This window comes from Ovis aries, chromosome 2 (genome assembly GCF_016772045.2).
Source record: "Ovis aries strain OAR_USU_Benz2616 breed Rambouillet chromosome 2, ARS-UI_Ramb_v3.0, whole genome shotgun sequence".
In the NCBI taxonomy this organism is placed as follows: Eukaryota; Metazoa; Chordata; class Mammalia; order Artiodactyla; family Bovidae; genus Ovis; species Ovis aries.
In genome coordinates this window covers 235,907,621-235,927,852 of record NC_056055.1, presented here as the reverse complement: position 1 = coordinate 235,927,852, position 20,232 = coordinate 235,907,621, and the positions used below count along the sequence as shown (strand labels likewise).

Genomic DNA, 20,232 nt, shown 5'->3' with positions numbered 1-20,232 from the left:
CCACCCACCCATCTATCCATCCATCCATCCATCCACCCACCCATCTATCCATCCATCCACCCACCCATCTATCCATCCATCCATCCACCCACCCATCTATTCATCCATCCACCCTTCTATCCATTCATTTATCCATCCACCTATCCATCCATCCACCCATCCACCCATCTATCCATCCACCCACCCATCTAGCCATCATCCATCCACCCATCCATTGATTCATCTATCCATCCACCCACCTATCTATTCATCCATCCACCCTTCCATCCATTCATTTATCCATCTATCTATCTATCCATTCATCTATCCATCCCTCCATCCACCCATCCATCCATCTATCCATCCATTTATCTATCCATTTACCCATCTATCCATCCATCCACCCACCCACCCATCCATCCAACCATCTCTCCATCCATCCACCCATCTATCCATCCATCCGTCCACCCATCTGTCCATCCACCCATCTATGCATCTATCCATCCATCCACCTATCTATCCATCTATCCACCTATCGATCCATCCATCCGTCCACCCATCTGTCCATCCACCCATCTATGCATCTATCCATCCATCCACCTATCTATCCATCTATCCACCTATCTATCCATCCATCCATCTATCCACCCTTCCACCAATCCATCTATCCATCCATCCATTCACCCATTGATCTATCTACTCATTCATCCATCCATAAAATAAAATGCAAGAGCCTAGACCTTGCCTGGCACTGTTCTAGGTACAGGTGACACATGATGGACAAGAATCTAAGCTCATGGAGCTAACTTTTTAGTTGGAAAAAGAGCATAAACAAACCCCTAAATCTAATAAAATGAAGTGGAAGCAATAAGGGCTGTGAAGAAAAATAAAGCAAGCAAGGGGCCAGTGAGTGATAAAAGACAGTGCTATTTTAGATAGAGGGGTCTGGGGAGGCCTCTCCGAGGACATAGCAGGTGAGCAGAGACCTGAAGGGAGCTTGTGCTTACCTGAGTCAGAGAGTTCCAGGCATTGGAAACAGCAAGTCCAAGGCCAGGGACAGACAGTGTTCCCTCACAGGCAAGAAGCCCGTGTGGGTGAGCAGAGTGAGTGAGGGGAGGTGTTGGGAGTTGAGGCAGGAGGAGGATTGGGGGCTGATCTCATCAAGCTTCAGGTGGGTCAGGGATCTGACTTAGCTCTGAGGCAAAAAAGGTGGGGAAGGGGCTGGGGAGGCCCTGGCAGGTTTGGGCAGGTGAATAGTGTGACAGGATGCAGAGAGAAGTTAAGGGGCTCCTGCCAGTCCTGGGAAATGACAGTGGTCACAGTACAGGTGGTGAGCTGCACCAGGTTCAGCATGGACTGCAAAGGTCAAGAGCAGAGAACTTTCTGAAGGGGTCAGAGGTGGGTAAGAGGCAAAGAGAGGAGTCCAGGACAACTCCAGGGCTTTGGGCTGTGGCTGTGGTATACAGATGGGGATGCAGGGCAGGAGGAGAAGCGGGTTAGGAGGGATTAAAATGGAGAGTTCTGTTTTGGAAAAGGCACGTATGAAAAGCCGATCCAACATCCAAATGGAGTCAGGTACAAGCATCAGATTTCAGGGCAGAGGTCGGAAGGGCAGAGGTCGGGAGGGCAGATATGACCGTCCATGGGGCGCGGTCCACACTGGTTGGACTTTCCATCCCTGGGGCTTGCCAGCTCAGCCAGGAAGTAAATAAGCAGAGGGATGACACAAGTCCTGGGAACTGAGAGGAGAAATATTCCAGGACGGCAGCCCACAGCTCTGTGCCCAGGACTCCCCCCAGAGTGGGTGAGGTGAGGGCTGAGAACGACGTCGGAGAGCGGAGGTCATCGGTGATCTTAACCAGCGGGTTTTAACGCCTAGGAAGGTTGGTGGAAGTGGGGTCCAGAGAGGATGGGGTGTGGGCACCTCTTCCAGGAAGTTAGTTGTGCTGTAAGAGGAGCAGGAAATGGGAGAGTTGCTGGAAGAGGCGCCTGTGTAGGTCAAGGAAGGTTTAAGATGAGAGATATTACAGCTTGTTTGTAGGCTCACAGGGATGACTGACAGAAGGCAAGATAACTAAGACGCAGAAAGAGAGGCGACAGTGGCAAAGCAACGTCCTTGGGTTGGTGGGAGCGGTTGGCGTCCTGTGCTCTGGGGCGGGGTTGGGGAACTGAGGTGGGGTGCGCCCAGATGGGAACTCCTCCAGTGCCTCCACAGGGACAGGCAGGTCACTGGGAGAACATGGAACTCTACTGTTTCTTTCTTAGCGGAATAAGAAGCAAGAACATGGTGGGAACGAGGAGGCAGAAGGTCCTGGTGTTCTCAGGAGAGGGGCGGAGTGGAAAAGGGACAAGAAGTGTGGAAGGATGAATGGGCCAGTGAAATGGGTGGCAATGCCAGCGCAGGTGCACACTCAAGGTTTGTGGGGGTCCATGTAGAGTGAACCCCGCCATGCAGTGTGTTTTGTATTCAGCACGTGGGCACCTGCTCTGTGGGTGCAGAATGAGTGGGGGTCACTGGGGAGGAAGAGAGCGAGGCAGGTGGAGACAGCTTAGAGAATGAGGTGCTCCTGAGGGGGACTCTCTGCAGGTCCAGGCTCCTCCTGCAGTCCTCAAAGCCTTTTCCTGAGCCCACATGCTGCCTTCCACAGCCTTTACCTGCTGGAGACTCATAATGACCCAGTGAGCAAATAACACCCCCTCTTTAGAGACGTGAACCTGCGGGTCACCTGGCTGGTAAATGGCAGAACTGAGATTTGACTTCAAAGCAGTTCAGTGTTTTTCCTTTAGGGCTGCAGGGGTGAGCACACTATGTTTAAGAAAGTCTTGCTTCTCAAATATATATATATGTATATATATGTGTGTGTGTGTGTGTGTGTGTGTGTGTGTGCTTCTCAAATATACATATATATATATATATATATATAATATATATAACGGGCTTGGCTGTTGGGAGATTAAATTTCAGGTGTTCTGAGCACCAAGTGGCCCAGGCTTTGTCGTTGTTCAGCCACAGTGATTTGCTTCCACCCACTGGCCACAATCAGTGCTGCAGCTGACCAGAAACCAACAAGGCGTTTGCTCATCTAAGGATTCGGTTTATGGGACTAACAATGCCTTTTTGAAAAGGGCTGCAGAGGAGTTCCCTTCCCCCTTTGACAAACGAGAAACGAGAGAGAAATCCAGAGAGGTGGCTTTAAAAAGCTGTCTGAACCTGTCTACTCCATGGAGTCAATAGTATTCACTGAACACCTCCTCTGTGCCAGGCACTGTTCTAGAGTCTGGGAATTGAGCAGAGATGATTGCTCTTGTAGACCTGACATTCCATGGAGGGTGGAGGTGAGGAAGGGGGAGGACAGGAACCAAACAAATAAATAAAGCAATGCTAGACTCTGGAGGATGGTGAGAAGGAATTAAAGGAGAGTGACTGGAGAGGGTGGTGGGAGGTGACGTTTGAAGAGAGACCCAGTGACTGGGGCAGTTCGGGAAAGATGCTCCAGGAAGAAGGAACAGCTCTGCAAAGGCTCGGAGGCTGTGGAAGGTGTGGGCAGTCCAGAACAGGTGGAGCCTACCAACGCCCCAGCCCAGCTATCTGTGTAGAATGTCCAGAGGTCAGAGCAGGACTTTCTAGTAGGAGGTGCATGCCACTGACCTTCCCTCAGGCAGTTCACAGCCTTGATCAGCACCCATCTGACTCACACAGCTGTCCCCTCCCTCCTGGAAACTCTCTCCTCTCTTGGGTTGTATGATACTAACTGCTGGTGGTAGGAAAATCTATGACTATTCTGTGGAAATCAAAGCTTAGCAATCAACATACAGAAGTTTCTTGTTTGAAGGAACCCACTGACATGTCAGACTTCCCTGGTGGCTCAGAGAGTAAAGCATCTGCCTACAATGCGGGAGACTCGGGTTCAGTCTCTGGGTTGGGAAGATCTCCTGGAGAAGGAAATGGCAACCCACTCCAATATTCTTGCCTGGAAAATCCCGTGGACGGAGGAGCCTGGTAGCTACAGTCCATGGGGTTGCAAAGAGTTGGACACGACTGAGCGACTTCACTGTCACTGACTTGTTAAAAGTTAGAGCAGGGAATACTGACACTCAGAGTCAAAGGTCAAGATCAACATTTCTGGGATCTGGAACAGGAGCATGTAGGAGAGAACTGGTGATGTCATCAGTTTTGCACGTAGCTTTTGCCATGTTATAAGTATGTGTTTGTGGACCTGTCTGCTGCTAATCTGTGAGCCATTCTTGCAAATAAAATGAATATTTATGTTTATATATATATTATATGAGTAAGCTTTATTCAAATCCTATGATTAGTGTTCCAACAAATAAGTTTTAGAAGCAAAGTGAAGTGAAAGTCATTCAGTCGTGTCCAACTCTTTGCGACATCCATGGAATTCTCCAGGCCAGAATACTGAAGTGGGTAGCCTATCTCTTCTCCAGCGGATCTTCCCAACCCAGGAATCAAACCAGGGTCTCCTGCATTGCAGGCTGATTCTTTACCAACTGAGCTATCTGGGAAGAAGTCCCTAATTTGGTAATTCCGCCATGTTATTCTAATACTACCCAATTATGGGGTTGCAAAGAGTCAGACATGACTGGCCAACTGAACTGAACTGTACTGAACCCAATTATGTCAGCTGATATTTTCCAGTGTTTGAATATTTGCTCTAGGCTATAGTTCTTTGTAAAGCAAAATAGTGCATCCTTAAAAACAGGAAAGTTATAGGAAGAAACATGTACCTAATACCCAACATGAGGCAAGACACTCAATTCAACCAACATCAGTGCAAATGAAATCAGTTCTTCCACACCAGGAATATTTATCATGAAAACAAAGATCAAGGGCAATTAATACTGTATTTAAAATTGTCAAGACTCTTTTATTTTTTGTCTTTTATTTATTTTTACTTATTTATTTAAGTATAGAGTATTTACAATGTTGTGTTAGTTTCTGGTGTACAGCCAAGTGATTCAGTTGTACATATACATACCACTTTTCATTATATTATAATGAATACAGTTCCCTGTGCTATGCAGTAGGACCTTATTGTTTATCTATTTATTATTATTTTTAAAATTAATTTATTTACTTTGTTGGGGGATAATTATAATACTGTGATGGTTTTTGCCACAAATCAACAAACATTTGTGATATCACTCAGTTTTTAAAATGACCTTTATTTGGCATTTATGTTGAGTTAATGTTTCCCCCTTTTTAATGTTTTTTTAAATGATCAAGTGTCTATATGTGGTAGAGGTCACCGTTACATGTTTTTGAATACAGTAGTCTCCCTTATCCAAGGGGGTGATAGGTTCCAAGACCCCCAGTGGACGCCTGAAACTACAGAGGGTGCTGTGTTTTTCCATATACATACATACCTAAGCTAAAGTTCATTTTATAAAATAAGAACAGTAGATTAATACCAACTAAATAAAGCAATTATAATTACACACTGTAATGAAAGTTATGTGAATGTGGTCTCTCTCTTTCTCAAAACATCTTATTGCTCAACTTTAATGCCTTTTCCATCTTAACTTACCTTGCACTGTGGCCGTAACTTTTGCACTTGGAGGCAAGACAGCAATACTAGCATGAATTTCTTTTATCTTCCTCACCATTTCATGAATAGAAAATTTATTCTTACCATAGATCTTAGCAACCTCCGCACTTTTTCTATAAGTTTAGAACTTTTACTTAAAGGAAGCACTTGATGGCTTCTGTTTGGTATATCTGAATTGCCAGCATCACTGCTCTTGGGCTTTGTGGCCCTTATTAAATAAAATAAAGGTTATTTGAACACAAACACCCAGATACCAAGACCGTCAGTCTGGTAACTAATGGCTACTGAATGACTCACAGGCAGGATTATGCTGACAAAGGGATGATTCATGTCTCTGTTGGGATGGAGTGGATGGCTAGAGATTTCATCACACTCCTCAGAATGGCACTCAGTTTAAAACATAAAACACTGGACTTCCCTGGTGACCAGTGCTTAAGATGCTATGCTGCCGATACAGGGGACATGGGCTTGATCCTGCCCGGGAACTAAGGTCCTACATGCCATGTGGTGAAGACAAAAATTAATTAAATACATAAATGCATGTAATAGTTTAGAAACTTATGAACTGTTTCCAATATTTTCTATTTAATATTTTTGGACCATGGTTGACTATGGGTAACAGAAACTATGAAAAGCAAAACCATAGATAAGGGAGGAGGGGGATTACTATACACCATCCTGTCATGTACTGGCTCATAATAATAATAAACCATGCATCTGCAATCATGATTTTTTAAACAGAAAATCTCTGAATTTTTATTTTTGGCTGCTGTGCCAGGCTTGTGGGACTCTTAGTTCTTTGACCAGGGGTTGAACCCAAACTCTCAGCCCTCAGCAGTGAAGGCACAGAGTCTTAACCACGGCACTGCCAGGGGTTTTCCTGAAATGTTTAGTATAACAATCTCTCAAGAAAATTTTCACTATTTTTTATTATGGTCAATCATTATTCTTCCAAAACACATGATGTGTTGGGGAAAATACAGAATAATGTATGATTCCTGGAATTCCTGAGAATTACCTGGGATTCTAGAAAAAGTCAGTTTCATTCCAATCCCAAAGAAGGACACTGCCAAAGAATAGTCAGACTACCATACAATTGCAATCATTCCATGCTAGCAAAGTAATACTCAAAGTTCTCCAAGCCAGGTTTCAGCAGTACATGAACCGAGAACTTCCAGATGTTCAAGCTGGATTCAGAAAAGGCAGAGGAACCAGGAACCAAATTGCCAACATCTGTTAAATCATAGAAATAGCAAGAGAATTCCAGAAAAATATCTACTTCTGCTTCACTGACTACTCTAAAGCCTTTGACTGTGTATCACAACAAATTGTGGAAAATTCTTAAAGAGATGGGAATACCAGACCACCTTAGATACCACGCCTTCTGAGAAATCTGTATGCAGGTCAAGAAGAAACAGAACCAGATGTGGAACAATGAAAGAGTTCAAAATTGGGAACCATATACGTCAAGGCTATATATTGTCACCCTGCTTATTTAACTTATATGCAGAGTACATCATGTGAAATGCCAGGCTGGATGAATTACAAGCTGGAATCAAGACTGCCAGGAGAACTATCAATAACCTCAGATATGCAGATGATACCACCCTCATAGCAGAAAGCAAAGAGGAACTAAAGAGCCTCTTGATGAAAGTGATGGAGGAGAATGAAAAAGCTGGCTTAAAACTCAGTATTCAAAAAACTAAGATTATAGTATCTGGTCCTATCACTTCATGGCAAATAGATGGGAAAAAAATGGAAACAGTGGCAGATTTAATTTTCTTGGGCTCCCAAATCACTGCAGATGGTGACTGCAGCCATGAAGTTAAAAGACATTTGCTCCTTGGAAGAAAAGCTATGACAAACCTAGACAGCAGAGATTAAAAAGCAGAGACATCACTTTGCCAACAAAGGTCCGTATAGTCAAAGCTATGGTTTTTCCAGTAGTCATGTATGTGAGAGTTGGACCATAAAGAAAGCTGAGCACCAAAGAATTTATGCTTTTGAACTGTGGTGTTGGAGAAGACTCTTGAGAGACTCTTGGATAGCAAGGAGATCCAACCAGTCAATTCTAAAGGAAATCAGTCCTGAATATTCATTGGAAGAACTGATGCTGAGGCTGAAACTCCAATACTTTGGCCACCTGATGTGAAGAGTTGGTTCATTGGAAAACATCCTGATGCTGGGAAAGATTGAAGCAGGAGGAGAAGGGGAGAACAGAGGATGAGATGATTGGATGGCATCACCAACACGGTGGACATGAATTTGAGCAAGCTCTGGGAGTTGGTGATGGACAGGGAGGCCAGGCGTGCTGCAGTCCATGGGGTCTAAAAGAGTGGGACATGACTGAGCGACTGAACTGAAGAATTTGGAAATGCTTTTTGAAGTTCTACCTCTGGAACATTTCTCAACTCTACATCCAGTCCCATCTTCAAAGGCCACTGCTCTGATTGCCAGAACTTTGCCATCACTTCCGACATTGTGAGTCAGACTCCAGACTCCTCCAGCCCATACTCCATGTGGCAAAGGGATCTTTCTAAAGCAAAAACTCAGCTTGTTCTGCTGTGAAATCCGTCCCTGGCTCCCCAGTTCCTTCACCAATGTTCCTTAAAATGCATCTTGGAATGCTGGTTACATAAAAACATCTGAAGCTTTCTAATAGGTGGTGGTTTAGGAAGCTTCATTCAGAGATTCAGAATCTCTGGAGTTGAAGCCTAAAAACCTGCACCCACATCTCCTGAATGATTTTCTTAAATCTTTTTTTTAATGGCAAAATACAACATGAATACAAAAAAAAAAAAAACACATAAAACAAATGTACAGATTCAGTTCAGTCGCTCAGTCATGTCCGACTCTTTGCGACCCCATGAATCGCAGCACGCCAGGCCTCCCTGTCCATCACCATCTCCCGGAGTTCACTCAGACTCACGTCCATCGAGTCAGTGATGCCATCCAGCCATCTCATCCTCAGTCGTCCTCTTCTCCTGCCCCCAATCCCTCCCAGTATCAGCGTCTTTTCCAATGAGTCAACTCTTCGCATGAGGGGACCAAAGTACTGGAGTTTCTGCTTTAGCATCATTTCTTCCAAAGAAATCCCAGAGCTGATCTCCTTCAGAATGGACTGGTTTGATCTCCTTGCAGTCCAAGGGACTCTCAAGAGTCTTCTCCAACACCACAGTTCAAAAGCATCAATTCTTCAGCGCTCAGCCTTCTTCACAGTCCAACTCTCACATCCATACAGGCAAACTCCTGTATGATCACCACCCCTGTCTGAAGGCAAAATTTTGCCCCCGACCCCAGAACTCTCCACACATCGCCTCCCTAGCTATCACTTCCCATCCCCACCCCCAGCAGCCTTTCACTTTGCCTTTTTATTTTAATGTGTCATTAATTTTTTTAATCCTTGGTTCTCTTTCCATCTTTTTCTTCTTCCTGTGATTCATTTACTAATGAAACCAGATTATTTGTCTTATAGAGTTTCCTGCAATCATTGCTGATTACATTTCCATGGTGGAGGTAGCACATTCCTCTTTTCTTGGAATTTCCTGTTAATTGGTCATTGGATCCAGAGACTAATCAGATTTGCATTTCTATTTCTGACAAGCCTGCTTTTACAGGTGATGTGTGTTCATCATCAGGGGCTCATGACTGTGTTTCTCTCATCTTGTTCATTTCCCACCCTAGATCTGAAATCAGCTCCGATATCTTGGGTGACTATTAATAGCTAGGATTTTCTAAGAAGCTATTAAACAGTCTTCTAAAGTGGTGAACTTATTCACACTCTCATCAGCAATGTATGAAAGTTCTAGTTGCTCTGAATCCTCAGCAGGATTTAGTACTTGGATCTTATTTTAGCCCTTCAAGTGGTATAAAATGTTGTTTCATTGTGGTTTCAGTTTGGAGTTTCCTAACAATCAATGATGTTGAACACATTTTCATGTGCTCTTCGGCCATTGGTATATCTTCTTTCGTGAAATGCATTCTGCATAAATATTCTATGCCTCAACTGAATCAAACTGGTGAACTACTTTGAATCATCTGTACCATTGCTGATTTTTTTTTTTTTTGATTGAGCTTCTGAAAAAAGTATTTTGAAATCTCCAGCTGCGGTTGTATGTTTGTCTAGTTCTCTTTTAGTCTCAACAATTTTTATGTATTTTTCTAACTAATTAATTTGGCTGTACCAGGTCTTAGTTACAGCATTTGAGATCTCTGATCTTCGTTGCGGTATGCAGAATCTTTTAGTTGCAGCCTGGGGGATCTAGTTTCCTGACCAGGGATAGAACCCAGGCCCCCTGTATTCAGAGCTCAGAGTCTTAGCCACTGGACCACCAGGGAAGTCTCTGCTTTATATATTTTTAACCTGTGTTATTTGGTGCATACAAATTTAGAATTGTTATATCTTCCTATTGAATTGGACTTTTAAAAATAATTTTCTTTATTTATCTGTTTACTTATGGCTGTGCTGGGTCTTTGTTGCTGCTCATGCAGGCTTTTCTCTAGCTGCGGCTAGTGGGGGCTACCCCTTAGCTGCAGTGCACAGGCTGCTCATTGCAGTGGCTTTTGTTGCGGAGTGCAGGCTCTGGGAGGTGTGGGCTTCAGCAGCTGCAGCACGTGGACTTGGTAGTCGCAGCTCCAGAGCACAGGCTGAATAGCTGTGGTGTATTGGCAGGCAAATTCTTTACCACTGAACCACCAGGGAAGCTTCTAATTGGACTTTTATTGTTATAAAATGTCTGTCTTTATCTCTATCTTTTGTCTTAAGCTTATTTTATCTGGTATTAATATAGTGACACTACTTTTTTAAAAAGTAGTGTTTGAATGGTATATCATTTTTGACCCTCTTGTTTCTGTGTTTTTATATTTTAAAAGTGTCTCTTATAAATGAAACACAATAGGGCTTTTAAAAACTCCACTCTAATGTTCTATGTCTTTTAGTCAGTTTGTTTTAACCCTGTGTATTTCATGTAATTACTGATATAGTTGGATTTAGGTCTACCATTTGCTGTTCATTTTTCTATCTCATCTGTTCCTTGTCCATGTTCTCATCCACTATTTTCTTCTTTTGGATAATCATCTAGCTTTTATTATTTCATGTTTTTCCTTTATTAGGTTCTAGCTACACAGTTTTACAAAATCCTTGCAGTAGTTACTTTAGAGATTTAAATATGCATCTTTGACATATTATTATATGTCTTAGTTCAAGCTCAACCTACTCCAGTACTCTTGCCTGGAAAATCCCATGGACAGAGGAGCCTGGTAGGCTGCAGTCCATGGGGTCGCGAAGTCAGGCATGACTGAGCGACTTCACACTCACTTTTCACTTTCATGCATTGGAGAAGGAAGTGGCAACCCACTCCAGTGTTCTTGCCTGGAGAATCCCAGAGACGGGGGAGCCTGGTGGGCTGCCATCTATGGGGTCGCAGAGAGTTGGACACGACTGGAGTGACTTAGCAGTAGTTCAAACTATTGTAACAAGATACTATAAATGGATGGACGTGAACAATAGAAATGTATTTCTCACAGTTCAGGTGGCTGGAAAGACCCAGGTCAGGACCCCAGATGATTAGGGTCTGGTGAGAGCCCTTTTCCTGGTTTGCACAGGGCGGTCTTCCTTCTTTGTCTTAACACGGTAAGAGAGGAACCAAGCTCTCTCACCCCTCTTCTCATAGGGGCACTAATCCCATGAGGACTCTATCCTCATAACCCAACTACTTCCTAAAGGCCACATCTCCAAATACCACCACTTTGGAGATTAAAGTTTCATTGTATGAATGGGAGGAGGTGGGGAGGGAGAGACACATTCAGCCCATATCACAATATTGCAGGCTCATTGGAGTATTAAATAAATATATTTACCACTGTTTTAACAATGCAAGAAACTTACAACAGCTCAGCTCCTTTAACCCCCTTCTAGCTTTTGAGCTATGTTGCGTGTTTCACTTCTGTAAACACTATAAGCCCTACAAGACCTTTCTATCACTGTTTCGTCAGTGTTTTAATGTTTACCCGCACATTTCTCCTTGCCAGTGCCCTGCATTACTTTCTGAAGGTCTGCTCTTTCATCTGGAGTCATTTTACTTCAGCCTGAAATTTTTCTTTTAATATTTCTTGTGGTACAATTTGGTCAGCAACACATTTTCTCAACTTTTCTTTGTACCAGTGTCTTTGGTTCCTGTTAATTCTTAAAAAAATGATCCCTCCTTGGTATGGAATTCTAGGTTAGCAGTGTTGGCTTTATTATTATTATTCCATTTCTGACCTTTTAAAATGTCATTCCATTTTCTTCTGGATTTATAGTTTCTGTTGAAATGTAGGCATCAGTCTTATTGTTGGGCTTTAAAGATAGTGTCTTTTATTTAGCTGCTTTTGTGTCTTTGTCTCAGTTTTCAGCTGTTGAACACGTCTAAGTGTGGCTTTCTTTAGTGAAAGAAAGGGTTTTACTAAGCTTCTTGAATTTGTGGGTTGATGTCTTCCAACAGTTTTGGAAAAATAATAAGTCACTTGAAGTAATCGTCAAATATTGCTTCTGTCCCAAATCTCTTTTCTTCTGTTCTGGGATTCTAATTATACAAATGTTAGAATTTGTTTTTTCTGTTTCAGCTTGGATGTTTTCTACTGAATTGTTTTCAAGTTTTCTAAGCTTGTCTTTTATCCTTCTGCTGTACTCTTTTTCATATCAAATAAATTCTTGATTTCATGTGTTGTATATCTGTTTTAGAATATTCAGTTTTAAAAAATACATTCTACTTCTCTATTGACAATCTTTATTTTATATCCACTTTTTCAATCTTTTTTTCTTCATGTTATCTGGCATATTATCGAAGTTATTTTAAAGTTTTAAAGTTTTATTAACTCTGGTATATGGATCATTGTGGTTCTGACACTATTTCCTATTTTTTCTCTTGACTACCAGTCATATTTTCCTGCCTCTGTATATCTAGTAATCTCCAATATATGATATTGTTCAAATTGTAACTTATCCCAATGTGATATTATCCCATTATAAGCGTGTAGTATCATCTTATTGTGGTCTTAATTTGCATGTTTAGATTATGTGTAAGGATGAGCACTTTTTCATATTATCAATCATTTGGTTTTCTCTTTTGTGGAATGCCTGTTCAGTTTATTTGCCAGCGTTCTTTAGTATTTGTAGAGTGGTCCCCTCTATTCCTAATAGTACGTCTTTTTTTCTATTGAAGTACAGTTGCTTTACCATGCTGTGTTAGTTTCAGGTATATAGCACAGTGATTCAGATGTTCTTTTATATTCAGATACATTCAGATTCTTATGCCTTATAGGTTATTAAAAATCTCGAGTATAGTTCCCTGTGCTGCACAGTAGATCCTTATTGATTATCTATTTTATATACAATAGTGCATGCATGCTCGGTTGCTCAGCTGTGTCTGACTCTTTGCAACCCCATGGACTGTTGCTCCTCTGTCCACGGAATTTTCCAGGCAAGAATACTGGAGTAAGAGTAGGTTGCCATTTCCTACTCCAGGGGATCTTCCCAGCCCAAGGATCAAACTCATGTCTATTGCATCTCTATGTCAGTAGGTCTATTTCTGTTTTATAAAAAAGTTCGCTTGTATTTTTTAGATTCCCTGAGTAAATGATATCATATGAGACTTGTCTTTCTCTGTCTGGTGTGCTTCACTTAATGTGGTAATCTCCAGGTCCATCTGCGTTGCCGCAAATGGCATTATTTCACTCTTTTTTATGGCGGGTAATATTCCATTGTATACATGTACCACAGCTTCAGTGGGCATTTTGGTTGCCTCCATGTCTGGCTATTTTAAGTAGTGCTGCAATGAACATTAGGATGCATGTATCTTTTCAAATTATAGTTTTCTCTGGATATATGCCCAGGAGTGGAACTGGAGGAGCATATGGCAACTCTTGGGCTTCCCTTGTGGCTCAGCTGGTAAAGGATCCTCCTGCAATGTGGGAGACCCCAGTTCAATTCCTGGGTCAGGAAGATCCGCTGGAGAAGGGGATAGGTTACTCACACCAGCATTCATGAGCTTCCCTGTGGCTCAGCTGGTAAAGACTCTGCCTGGGTTCGATCCCTAGGTTGGGAAGATCCCCTAGAGAAGGGAAAACTACCCATTCCAGTATTCTGGCCTGGAGAATTCCATGGACTGTATAGTCCATGGGGTCACAAAGAGTTGAACATGACTGAGCAACTTTCACGGCAACTCTATTTTTAGTTTTTTAAGGAACTTCCATACTGTTTTCCATAGTAGCTGTACCAATTTACATTCCCACCAATAGCGTAGGAGAGTTCCTTTCTCTCCACAGCCTCTCCAGCATTTATTATTTATAGATTTTAAAATAATTTTATTTACTTTTTTGTTAACTGTTGGCTGTGCTGGGTCTCCGTCGCTGCACGGGCTTTCCTCTAGCTGTGGTGAGCGAGGGCTACTCTCTAGCTGCGGTGCATGGGCAGCTCCCTGTGATGGCGTCTCTTGCTGTGGAGCATGGGGTCTAGGTCTTGCGCCTTCCGTAGCTGTGGCTTTCCGGCTCTAGAGCACAGGCTCAGTAGTTGTGGAACACAGGCTCAGTTGCTCTGTGACATACGGGATCCTTCTGGACTGGGCATTGAACCTGTGTCTCCTGCATTGGAAAGCATACTCTTCACAATTTAGCCCCCAGGGAAGCCGATTATTTGTAGACTTTTTGATGAAAGCCATTCTGACTGATGTGAAGTGATACCTCATTGTAGTTTTGATTTGCATTTCTCTAATAATTAGCGATGTTGGGCATCTTTGCATGTTCCTGTTAGCCACCTGTCTGTCTTCTTTGGAGAAATGTCTGTTTATATCTTCTGTCCATTTTTCTTTTTTGACCGGGTTGTTTGTTTGTTTTGATATTGAGTTGTGTCCTAATAGTACTTCTTGCCTTAAAGCCCACACTCTGTCTGATGTTAATCTGCCCAGGTATTTGGTCAGTAGACCTGCACCCAGAGGGGACTCCACTTCCCTAAACTGACCTGGAAATTGTGCTGTCTTTATTGTTTTACTGTTTATCCTAGAGGTTATAATCTACACGCTTAACTCCTTCAAGTCTAGATTTAATCAACCCTCTCTCCAAACAAGATCTTTACTTGCTTCCCTGGTGGCTCAGAGGATAAAGTATCTGCCTGCAATGCAGGAGACCTGGGTGCAATCCCTGGGTTGGGAAGATCTCCTGGAGAAGGAAATGGCAACCCACTCCAGTATTCTTGCCTGGAGAATCCCATGGACAGAAAAGCCTGGAGGGCTACAGTCCACAGGGTCGCAAAGAGTCGGACACAACTGAGCGACTTCACTTACTCACTTAGAATCAGTCTACCTCAATCTACGTTCAAGACTTCATCATCCAACACATATGAACTGGGGCTGCAAGTCTGCACTAGGGCTGACTTCCTTCTAGGAGCACGGCTTTGGGGATTCCCAGCGTGTTGTGGGGAAGGTTTTCTATACGATCTTTCACTATGTACTCTAACTTTATTTGTGCCCCTGGCCCAAGAGAGTCAGCTAAACAACAGTCCAGACTGGCCAGAATCAGGAAAACAGACTTTTTCTGTTTGGTTTCTCTCTCAAAGTCTTTGTTTTCCCTTCAGTGTGTTTTCTGGTAACTCTGTAACCCTCTGGTTACACTAATTTACCAGCAGTTTTCATTGTTTCCAAGGGGAGAGTTGATCTGGGTGACTTAGCCTGACATGACCATAAAGGGAATTCTGCCAGGCCCCAGACTCCATTTGACAGAGACGGAGACTGTGGGTCAGTGGGGTAGGGCCACTTTCCTGGGATCTTACAACCAGTGAGAAGTGGAGCCAGCCTACAGACTTTACCAAGTCTGGCAATCTCTCCACCCATGACCTAGCAGTACTTTCTTGGATACTCGGTTTCTCTGTATGTAATGGAGAAGTCAGACCAGATGGTCTCTGAGAGCCTACTGGACTCAGAACAGAATGCCATAGTTTTTCAATCCTCTGAGACCCACTCAGCCGCCTCTCCACCCTCAGTTAGTGAATTGGCTCAGCTTAGATCTGACACCTGAGGCTAGTCACGGAGAGTTCCCAGATCAGCCACAAGGGGGCAGTTGTGTGCAGAGAGCGCTCAGGTTCTGAGATGACATCATGGCCAGGGGTTTCTTCTTGGAGGTCTTTGCTTCTCACCATCAAAAGGGAAAATGATTTTGCCTGGGATCCAAAGCCATGTGTCCTTTCTGCTTGGTTTCATTTGACAAACTCTGGCTGGTGCACAGAGATAAGTCATCCCCTGCCTCTACCCTGGAGGACTTCATGGTTCACTAAATCCTTCTCTCCAGGCTAGATTTCAGGCTGATTTTTCCACCTCCCTGTTTGGCTCCTGCTGTTCTCCTTCCCCCAATGCTGCCATTTCTCCTCATTTTTAATGCTCAACTCAGATGCCAGCTCTTCCCTGGAGCCTCCTAAACACTCCCACCAGAATCCCCCTCCCCTCCCCTGTGCCTACAGCCTTGGTTCTGCATCTTGAATCCTGGTCTGGCCGTGTGCTCATCTCACTTCTCAGACAGGGCAGCGGCCGCCTCAACCCTGGGCCCCCTGTGCCAGCCCAGGACACAGGAGCACTGGAGGGAGGCAGGTGAAGGGTCTACTGGCTGAGACTTCTGGCAGAGCTGAAGGGGATCGGAGCCCAGCACCTAGCGGGCTCCACTGGCAACTCAAGTGCCTTTCAGGATCCAGCTTGGTGCTCTCCGCTGAGAAAATGACAAGAAAAGCTTCCAGTTCCATGAACCCATGGATACATTATGAAACCATAAAAACGGCAGAAGAAAACACAGAAGGGTTTCTGATTAACTTTGGAGTTTGAAAGACCTTTTTATGACGCAAAACCACAAGCCATTAGCAAATAAGAAACGTAAATGACTTTTAAGCTTTTGAAGAAATCCTCAACCTTATTGATGCGAAGACTACCAGAGATTAAAAATACACTGAGATTCCATTTTCACCCATCAGATTGGCAGAAATCCCCAAGTTTGATATCATTGTTTAGGTGACACTGTGGAAAAGCAGGAACACTCATCACTGCTGGGGGAGGGACAACCCGTGGGGGACAAGATGGCATTATCTATCCAGGGTATTTTGCAAATACCCTGGTGTTAGACTGGATTCTAAGGTGATCCTTCTCGGCTTTCAACTTTGTGTGATCCTTTGCATGTGAGCAGAATCTGTAAATATGATAAAAATATGGACTCAATGATTACGTTCCTTTATATGGCAAAAGAGATTTTGCAGGGATTTTCCTGACCATCCAGTGGTTAAGACTTTGCCTTTCAGTGCAGAGGGGTGGGTTCGACCCCTGGTCAGGGAGCCAAGCACCCACATGCCTGATTACGGAAAAACCAAATCATAAAACAGAAGCAATATTGTAGCAAATTCAATAAAGACTTTAAAAAACATGGTCTACATTTTAAAAACTCTTTAAAAAAATAAATATAGATTTTTTTAAAACAGAGATTTTGCAGACGTTAGTAAGGTCCCAAGTCAGTGGAGGGGGCTCAGGATGGAATCAAGGTATTGGTAAGGTTTAGTTCTCATTTGGGGGCAAATCAACTTCCTCGAGCACTCCTGTCATTGGCAGAACTTTCTCCCTAGGGGGCTGGACCTGATCAGCTGAACCTGTTAAATGCAGAAAGTTTTCTCCAGCTGGTCTCAGAAGAAGAAGTCCGACATTTGAAGCATGAGAAGGATGCATTGTGCCCTTTGGAGAAAGCCACATGGCAGAGTATGTAGGTATCCTCTAGGAGCTGAGGAGCGCCCTCAGCTGTTTGCGGCAAGAAACCAGAGACCACAAGGAAGCAAGTTCGCCCAATGACTGGAGTGAGCGTGGAAGCGGATCTGCCTCCTAAGGCTCCAAATGAGAACTAAGCCTTGCCAACACCTTGATTCCTTCCTGAGCAGGAGACCCAGCTACATCATGCAGGACTGACCTACAGATTCTCAGGGTGTTATTTTAAGCTGCTGAGTTTGTGATACTTTGGGAATTAATTCTGCAAATACACTTGCACATATGTTGAACAAAGTATGTACTTGATTATTCATCACAGCCTTATCGTAATACCAAAAAAAGAGAGAGAAATTAGAAAGGACTCAAACTGATTAAATGGATTATTTCAATCTACAGTAGATATCAGGCAGTGATAAAAAGAACAGGGAAGCTCTACTGGCTGATTAAAATCTCTAAGATGTGTGGCTAGTGGGAAAAGGCACAACCTGGCATATGTAGTTTGTTATGTTTTAAGCAGAAAGGGTGTTATGAACATATATTCATTTTTGTAGGTGCATAAAGTAACTGTGCTGGAGTAGGAAATGGCAACTCCTCTCCAGTACTCTTGCCTGGAGAATCCCATGGACAGAGGAGCCTGGCCAGCTACTTTCCATAGGGTCGCAGAGTTGGACACGACTGAAGTGACTTAACACAGCATAACAAAGAACTCTGCAAGAAAACCTCAGATACTATAAAAAGTGGTGACCTGTAGGGGTGGGGACGAGGAATCAGAACAGGGCAAATGAGGCACATGTGTCCAAAGGAGACTTTTGTTAGTGATAGAACATTTTTTTAAGTTTATTTTAAAATTATTTATTTATTTCTATTTGGCTGCACTGAGCAGCATGTGGGATCTTAGGTCCCCAACCCAGGATCAAACTGTTGCCCACCTCACATTGGAAGTGTGAAGTAAGCTGGACTAACCATTGGACCACCAGGGAAGTCCCCAAGTGAGATTTTTACTGTATGCTTTTTATACACATTTTTGGAACCATGAGGATGTATTAATGAAAAATCAAATAAAACTAATTGCCTTAAAATGAGCCAGAGAGGGAATTACCTGGCTGTCCAGTGGTTAGAGCTCTACACTCTCACTGCTGAGGGCCCAGGCTCAGTCCTTGATCAGGGAACTAAGATCCCACAAGCTGCACAGTGTGGCCAAATAAATAAATAAAATGAGTCAGTAGGGTGCCACCCTCCCCCCAGCTTCTTTGTGGGCCTGAGCCTGCTCCCTTCCTTTGCCCCCAAAAGTTGATTCTGGGGCATGTCCTCCACAACACCCTTGACCTCTGACATAGGGTCCTCATTCTCCCTTCTGCCCTAGGGGAACTAGAGACGGGGATTCAAATAGCTGTGTCTGTGCAAGTCATGTTTCTGGGATTCAGTTTTCCCATCTGTAAAATGGGGATGAGCATACCTCAGAGGGCTGTTGGAGGATTACATAAAATAAACCACATCAAGTGACCCCCACCCCACCCCGTACTCCCGCCCCTTAGAAGGTGCTCTTGGCAGTTGTGCTGGCTGGAAAGGGCATTCCTTGCAGAAGGAGTTTATTGAGCACATAGTAAGTAGCCCCGATCACTCACCGTGTAACTGTGGCTCAGTTCCTCTGTCTAGTCTCCATATCTTCAGTTGCAAGTGGGAAGTTTGGACTGAATGCATCCTCTCTCTCTTTTGCATGAGTTTAGGGACCTCAGTTACTATGGAGGGTTCTCTCTCAGATATGGGTTAGTAAGTCACAGACAGAGTGGCGACTTGTTCAAGGTCACAGAGCATGTCAGAGGCAGAACCAGGACTGGGACCCAAGGCCCCTGACTCTCACCGCACCCTAGAGCTCTCTCTGCCCAAGCCCCTCTGTGTCCAAGCAGCCATGTCATCCCATGGAGACTTCTTGGGGTCTCTCCTTATCTCCTCTGCTTGTTAACTACAGAAGGGCTGCTGCTCACCCAGCCTTGAGTTTCAAGGCTCCAGCTCCCCAGATCCCCACCCAGGAGTCTCCCCAGCCCCTCCCCAGCATCTGCCCCCTCCAGCAGGAGACACAGTGACTAACAGGAGAGAGCACCCTTGGGGTGGTGTGGAGCCAGTGAAGGCCCCTGTGACCACAGCGTGAGGACCCACAGAGGCCTTGAAGTTTGATCTCTCGCCTGAAACTCTCTTCCTCCCCAGGGTCTCCCTCCCTCATCCTGTGGCTCACTAGGTCCTGAGGGAGTTACCTCCCCTTCCTGAGCCAGGGAGAGAGTGGCCTTGGCTTCTGACAACCTTCTAGGTCTCCGTGGACTCTGACTATATTTCTTGTCCCTGAGTTTCCCTAGGGATCTGGGGGCAAGCTACCCCGTCTCTTGTCTAAGTCACATGAGGTTGGTTCCTAACATCTGAGGCTTGGCCTCTAAGAAGTCACGTGAGTGTTTCTTTTAGCACCTGCTGGTCATGCTTCCAACAGGGAACTATGTCTTGGTGTCTCTTAGATAGTCTCTGCCTGAGCATCACTCTCACGTGTGGGGCTGTTTGTCACCGTCTAAGCTGGCGCAGAGAACAGAGATCCCCTCACGTATGCAAACACGTGTGCAGATTTCAGACCACTGTAATGCTGTTTGACTCCTTTCATCTGGTTTTCCTATGGCTTGACCCAAGAGGTTGGAGCAGGTTTATGGTAGTTTCAGCTGGTTTGACTCACTTTACATCGGCATAGGCGCGTTTGCATCTATTTGTCTGTTCTGAGCTCATCTGTGGCTGTCTGGATTTGGGTTATCATAATAATAGCAGACACTCTTCTCACACTTGTGATAAGTCAGCATGGTCGATTAAAAGGCCTTTACATGAAGTCATAATTGTCACAACTTCTATGCAGGTGGGGACTGTTATTAGTGTTCTTCTTTCTTTTTTTGGAACAC

The 20,232-nt window shown here is 44.0% G+C and overlaps 1 protein-coding gene across 3 annotated transcripts in view; it reads left to right on the top strand.

The window, feature by feature from the left end:
- The first annotated feature begins 1,690 nt into the window (after nucleotides 1-1,690).
- TINAGL1 (tubulointerstitial nephritis antigen like 1) overlaps nucleotides 1,691-20,232 on the top strand; it is a 36,321-nt gene continuing 17,779 nt past the window's right edge. For all 3 annotated transcript variants that reach the window (XM_042245024.1, XM_042245021.1, XM_042245023.1), the window contains exon 1: nucleotides 1,691-1,862. The gene's annotated coding sequence lies outside the window, so the exon portion shown is untranslated. The remainder of the gene's footprint in view (nucleotides 1,863-20,232) is intronic.